Source organism: Phoenix dactylifera, chromosome 5, assembly GCF_051530095.1.
Source record: "Phoenix dactylifera cultivar Ajwa chromosome 5, Ajwa_hap1_PhDact_Kaust_v1.1, whole genome shotgun sequence".
NCBI classification, from domain to species: domain Eukaryota; kingdom Viridiplantae; phylum Streptophyta; class Magnoliopsida; order Arecales; family Arecaceae; genus Phoenix; species Phoenix dactylifera.
This window is the reverse complement of record NC_143194.1, coordinates 40,121,650-40,128,804: the sequence shown is the minus strand read 5'-3', so window position 1 is coordinate 40,128,804 and position 7,155 is coordinate 40,121,650. Positions and strand designations below refer to the sequence as shown.

At 39.6% G+C, this 7,155-nt stretch overlaps 1 long non-coding RNA gene across 1 annotated transcript; it reads left to right on the top strand.

The window, feature by feature from the left end:
• The first annotated feature begins 2,716 nt into the window (after window positions 1-2,716).
• On the top strand, window positions 2,717-7,155 carry LOC120111532 (uncharacterized). The gene is made up of 2 exons (XR_005512742.3): window positions 2,717-3,124; window positions 3,239-7,155. It is a non-coding gene; the product is annotated as an uncharacterized LOC120111532 (long non-coding RNA).

Below are 7,155 nucleotides of genomic sequence, written 5' to 3'. Positions count from 1 at the left end.
GAAATTTACAAAACTTCGATAGGCACAGCACCCTATCTCAACCCAGGTCCCAGGTCAGTCCAGCTGAGGCGCGTTTCTGTCCGGCTGTACCCGACTCAAACCTAGCCAGACTTCAATGGGCGGCTTTATTTTATTTCTTTATATTCTATTATTTCTCTGTGCCGGCGGCCGTCGCCTTTTTTTTTTCCGCTAAAAAAGGAAAAAAAAGGGAGGAAGGGACAAGCCCACCCCCGCATAGCAGCTCCGACCACTGGGCCCTCACCCCGCCAGGAGAATGTTCGATGCGGGTAGACCGAGTCGTGTGTTGGGCACTCCGACCTATTTTACTCATACCCTCCCCACCCGTGGGCTGGCTCGATTACCCGACCCTCCGTATGAGTACGTCACACCTGGCACCACCCAGGCTACTAGCCGACCAATAGCGCTTCCAGACCCCGTGTCCAGGCGTGGGGCATCCGGTCCCCAAATTTAATCGACGCCCGCGCGTTTCGAACCTGAAACCACTTGGTTGGAAGTAAACGCCCCGTTCCAACTGGGCTACCACCTTGGTGGCCGGCCGTCGCCTCTGTCTCTCATGTCTTCAGGTTGCGGCCGGCATCCGATATATCCTATCCGAGCGAGGGATTTTTTTTCTTATCACGCCCCAAATTCAGAGCATAATTCGTCACACCTCAGATCTAAAGCATGATATGGAGGGATACAACCCATAATAATACATAAAGCCAACGTTATATTTGGCTTTCAAATCGATCATGAATATAATAAATAAATAGGAATCCAATGTCATCATCCATTAAATAAAATCAATATTATTTCAGAGTGTCTATATTCGAAAATAAAAACTAAACCCATAATCTTTATTATTCAGAAACTCACTAACTACAACGTTATAATCAACTGAAGAATTAAAGTTGTACTCTGCTATATAAATCGCCAAACTTACTAGCACAAACTCCAAGTTTGGACCATCCTTCGTTCCTATGAATTTTATTTGTCTGGAAAGAGAAAAAAATAAAAATAGAATTGATGGAAGGCAAAATGGATTGTCCTACTCCAGCGTGGAGCAACCCAATTTCGACCGAGCAAACCTCAGAGCTGAGCAGGCCAGACCTCGATCATGCTAAGAACCAGGCTGACCTTGGACCCTGCCGAAGGCCGAGCCGACCTCGGTCCTGTCAACCTTGATCCCGTTGAAGATCCCGCGGATCTTCAGAATCCATATTCAAACAAATCTGGAAAAATATCTCTTGAATCCTCTGCCTGCGAGATTGATCTCCGTGATTCGCGTCGCCTCCAGCTAATGGCCAGCTGATCACAGCTTGGCCCGAGATTTTAGGTAACGGCTAATAGCCAGCTGATCATAGCTCGGCCCAAGATTTCAGGTAATGACCGAGACCCTCGCCCTATAAAAAGGGATAGGGAAAGGCCCTCAATAAGCCATAAAAAGCCATAAGAAAACACTCAGAAATCTTTCCCAAAACTCTGAATCAACTTTAACCTAGCCATCGGAGGGCCTTCGCCGGAATCCCTGGCCAAAGCTTTGTGCAGGTACACCTGTGCACTGGAAGTTGCTCCCTCTTCGTCCCGGCCGGCGGCTTCTCGCTCGACACAGCTCAGTAACTAAACTTTTTAACACTTTATCGGATCAAGAATAAATTTTTTATTTTAATGCATCATTTAAAAAAATAATATATATATATATATTTCAAAATAAACATTTCATACTATAGTATATAAAACAAGTCATATAGCTAATCATGGGTGCATAAATCATTCATATTTGATAAACATAGCTCTAAATTTATTTTGCAAATAAATGCATAAATAATTTTTTTGCCATCTAGCCATATTATAGTTCAAAATATTGCTCATAAATATTCGTGCTATGGTCACTTTATACCCGTAACAGGGCTAGTGTTCATAATCGATATGATATTATAGTTCGTATTCGTTTCCAACTTTTACCCATTGGCAGAGAGCCATTTTCGTTGAATACTAGCTCCGAGTACCGATTTTCCTAATTCAATGGTTCATATATACCTATATGTGAGCCTTTAGAAAGCTTATATCTTTTTTCATAAAATATACATATAAATAGATGAAAAATACTAAATGACACGATCAAATTTATATTTCATAAGAAAGTTATTTTTATTAAAAAATTTGGAGAACTATTTTTCATAATAAAGCATGATTTTTATACTGCATATGTTGATCTATAGTTTTAAGAAAAAGCATGACATTCCCCCACAAGCAAATTTTATGCACGAAAAATATGATCATAAAGAGTGCATGATCTACTTACAAGTTCGAAAACTAGTAAAGAGTATAAGATTTACTTATCTCTTTTATTTTAGACTATCAGACTTCGCTAGACCTATTTTAAGACATTAAAAGCGAGATTAATTTTTATTCGAATTTAAATAATAAGGAAGGAGACGGTTGGTCGAGTGACAGTGTTTGGCGGTTCCGGATGGGTCAGGCCTAAGCTATTCAATCAATAAATTATAGGGCAAGGACTCAATCAGAGCTGAGGTTAATCAACATAGTTTAACAATGGAAGTTTCAGTAGGCGTGCAAATAGATTGGGTTGGACCGGGTCATGAGTGGCCCAACCAAATCCGGTTTCATGTTCGGGTTCTACTTTTGGACCTAGGTTCAACCTAATAAAAAATCGGATTGGATCACGTCCACAATGGTCCTGGGCCTAGTTTTTTCGGATCGGCCCACAGGCCCAAAGCAAGTGCGGGCCGATCAATAGACTGGGCCTTCGTACTCCTCTTCGCCCTCTCAGGGCAGCTCGAAAGGAACTTCCCTCGTGCTCCAGGTAAAGGGTTTCTGCCGTTCCGTTCGCTCGCTTCTTCTTCGATTTCATTTTTTGCACTCACTTATCACCGTATATTAATATCGATATATTTGATTGGCCGCGGGTTAGGCCTCATCTCCCTCGTCTTCTCTAACGTCTTTTCTTTTCCTCTTTCGATCGGTGCACATTCCGGAGTGCTGCATGCCACGATTACTTGTTGCTTCAAATATCGGCACCCTGAAGGGCTTGCAATGCCCATGCCCAGTTCATTCTTTCTGCAGCCTCAGCAACCGCACGCCTCTGCGCGCCCTGAGACTGGTGCGATTCACTTTCTTTATTACACGGCAGGAATCCATTTAAACTACTTTATCTCTGTTAATTTCATAGTCGAATTGATCTTCTACATGCTTTGATTTATCCATTTTATTCCAGGCTTCCAGCTATCATGTGATGCTCGCTCTTCATCCCTAATCAAAACGCCTTATAAGGCTCCCTCTACTTAAAAGGCTCGTTTTTGTTTTTCTTAAACTTCCCGACGTCGAATAGATAAGACTGTCATATGCCACTTACATACGGAAGAGAGCTTAAAGGTATCGCAAAGTTTGTCCGAGCGTCATAGGGATGAGAGGGATCCCTGATTACGGAAATTGCATTCCTTTTGTTCGAATATCTATATGGATTGTGGATGTGTATTGCATCCGCAACTGCCGTATGCATTGTAGACATCGAACATTATAACACATTTAACGGAAAAATCTTCCATATGATTATCTTGGGATTGAGCTGTACAGTGTTCTGATCCATTGGTAACCAGCTAGAATATGAAATTTGCCAATCATATTCTGAAGTTATAGGAGAGCTCCTTCATTCATATGTTTTTCCTTACCTTGTTGGAAAAAACAAGAAGAATGAATCTTATAAATTTCTCATACCTAATGGCCATCATGATGCTACAATTAAATAGTAAACAAAGTCAAGTCACCACTTTCATCAAGGATTTTCAAAGTACATTTACCCGTGTCAAACTTTTCAGCATAAATCCAAGTAGGAAATGTTTCTTTCCTATTTTGTTTGGTGTTGCTCATGATTGATTCCGTCTCATTTGATTTAGTTCCATGTTTTTATCTTCGCTACTTCTCCATTTCCTCGGAGAGTACTTCTTACTATCTCTAACCTAATCAGTTATTAACAAAGCTTTCTTGGCATATTCCTCTTGCTACACTCATTTTAGTTCAGTTTTCTTGTTTAGTATTCATATCATGGGTTAGGTGGGACATGTTCCATGAACAGAAAGTTGCATTGTTCTCGTGTGCTAGATGAGCTGTAGGATCATTTAAACTTCTTGTATTCCTATTTGAGATTATGTCTCCTGGCAGTTTGAGCTTCACATCTTGCTTTCTCTCATTTGATGCATTCTTTTTAGCATACCATATTCTATTATTGCTTCGTTCTGTTGCAGTCTTCAAAAAAAATTGCATTGTCAAGAGGTTCCTTCTAAGTTAACCATTTCGTGTGAGCGAGAGAATCTTATTCCTGAGTTTCTTGTTCCATTCTGACTTGCTCTATTAGTTTTATGAATTACAATTGAATATCTTTCACATGTATAACATATGAGTTCATTATTATTGTTCAAAGTTCTTCACAGGATTGCTATGTATATACATGGACCAAGCTGAATGATAAGTTGCCTTTTCTTTGAATCTCTCAACTGAGATTGAGACCAAAAAATAACATGACATAGTGACAACCTTATACCTGATCAGTATAGGGAATTGTGGTTTATTTGACAGTTCCTAAATAATCCTTGAAAAGGAAGAACTAAAGCCGTTGCAACTTAATATGGACACTATTAAGACAGAGGTGTATCAAGGAATCGTTGAACATGGATTGAAAGCAGATATCTCCAGGTCTTGTCTTAGTTTTCTATCAATAAAACCTTCATTTTTCTATGGTTAACAACATTTGTTGCTGGTGTCTGTTCTGTGTCACATTGATGCATTCCATTGCCTTTTTCTGACCGACACATACACACATATTAGATTATTGATAGGTGTATTCTGCACGCTATACTCATGGCATATGCCTAGTAGCATAGAACTTCTAGCTGAGGCAATCTACCAGCTTTGAAACTCTCCTGAAACTCAGACCTGTACCTGCTCCTAAGTGCTTCCTTCAAGCATTTTTATAATATCCGCTTCACTGCACCTGTACCTGCTTCCGCACCTACTCTTGATTCTGGCAACTAAGTGGCATACTTGATGCAGATGTATCAGCGATAGGTCATGCTGCAAAGCTCAGATTATCCATCTTGAAATTTTTGCCAGAATGTTTAATTAATGGTGTAAAATGGATTATTGTACCACTAAATTATACATATGTTGTGTGCTATATTTTAATTTTGCTGGAGTTATCTTTGTGAGATCTTGATTGATGCTTAGTTGGACTGAAAATGCTAAAACATGCCAATTGAATTACTACTTTGTCTCTATACTTATAGTAGCAAACACATCAAGATCCTTTTAGTTGAGTTGCTGGAGCAAAAGATGAGTAGCTGGAGTGAGTGGTGTAATGGTCATATCCTGGATTCCAATCTCTAGGTGGTTCTGATAGAAACAAGGATTAGCTCCATGTCAACGCTGCTATTTGCATCAGACTCCTAGCTTTAATCTGAAGCAAGAATGAACTAAGGACTGCTTTGGCTGCTCAAAGCATGCTCTGCCTTGCTAATGTTCTGATTCTTCTGATAATGTGCATGTATAAATTAGCATTGTGGTTAATACTTGATTTATATTGATTGTATACATATTGTTTTTTGTTCACAAAACTTTCTGAGTTTGGAGCGAACCTGGTTTGTTCTATTAGGATTAGGAAATCTATTCTCCATTTTTTCTAATGTATTAAAGTTTCAGTCTCCGTCATTGATTATCTTATTGGACATGGTCTAGCTTTAATAATTCATAAACTTGATGGTTTTAGTTTGGAGACTTTGGAAGAAACAGATGGTTTACATAAAATATATGGATGTTCTAATTGTGATTTCAGTGGATGTTTGTGTACTAGAACTGTTTAAGATGGAGGGCTGCTTTATCAGAAAAGGGATCGGTATGGGAATCTCTTGGACTTTGTTCGCCTTGTTGCTTGGTGAGCGGTTCATATTTTTAATAACTTTTTTGGATTGCTATCAATCATGACATAGCGAAAGCTTTTTTTTTTCTTTCCTTTGTTCACACTTTCTAACAAATATTGTTGTACTTGAAGCAGCATGCCATCTTAATAAAGATTGTCTTCTTCTTCTTTTCATTATAAAATTTTTCAAATGCAACACCGAGGAGCTGAACCCTGGAAGGTGCCGCTCAAATGAGCTAATAGTTGTTAGCAAGTTAATGATACATCGTATATAACCACAGGGATGCAGCTCGAGAAACACCACTAAATAAGTGATACGTCTTGTTTAGCAATGTTTCTTGAGCTGCATTTGTAGTTAGTTGAGCCATCTGCCATAGAAGTTGGGACAAAACAGCTATTTCAGGACTAAACTCGATACCGAAGTCAGTGCAGCAATCCATATTTCATGCTATTTGCTGCACCTCTTTGTCCTGGAAGCAGAATCTTCTTTTCAGTTTTGTCCTTCCTTCCTTCAGAAATTTCAAGAAGTTTGTTCAGCCTATAGAAATCATTTACCATCTTTAAACAGAGTTCAAGTATTTGCGCATCACTTGCTAGTCATACTTCAAGCATCCTTGTCAACCTTTTCATGCGGCTTCACTAATTGCACTGCATGTCAATCCATACAGTTTGGCTGTCCCTGCTCTTAAACTCGTCAGATATAGCACCCTAAGCCATGTCATCTTCTTCATCCACAGAAAAGTCATATATAGCAACTGCATGGAAGATCATTGTACCGGAGCCTCATCTCCAATTATAGCCACTAAAATTGAATTCCAAGGATTAGTTTGGTTGAGATTAATTTGAACATTCCTCGGGACTGGACGCCCCTTAGTTGCAAAGAAATCAGCTGTTCATGAACTAGTCTGGTCATCGCTGCATGATCTGCGACCGAGGAGCACAAAGGAATTTCTTTTTCAAATCGAGCAGCAAATCTTGCCAGTTCCAGGGGACGGAAGCTCAAAACTGACCCCTGATTTGCTTCCCTAGTCACTCGATCATCCTCTCGCCAAATTCTATTTGCGTCTGTTTATTCATCAACCCTGCTGGCTGCTGATGTAATTAGGATGTAAGTCTGTGGAAATAGCATTCCCATTTACTTTCCCGACACTGTAGGTTATTTGATATTAGAACCTCATTTTCTGCAAGTCTTGAATCAGGATTGTTCATTTTTGGGTATGACA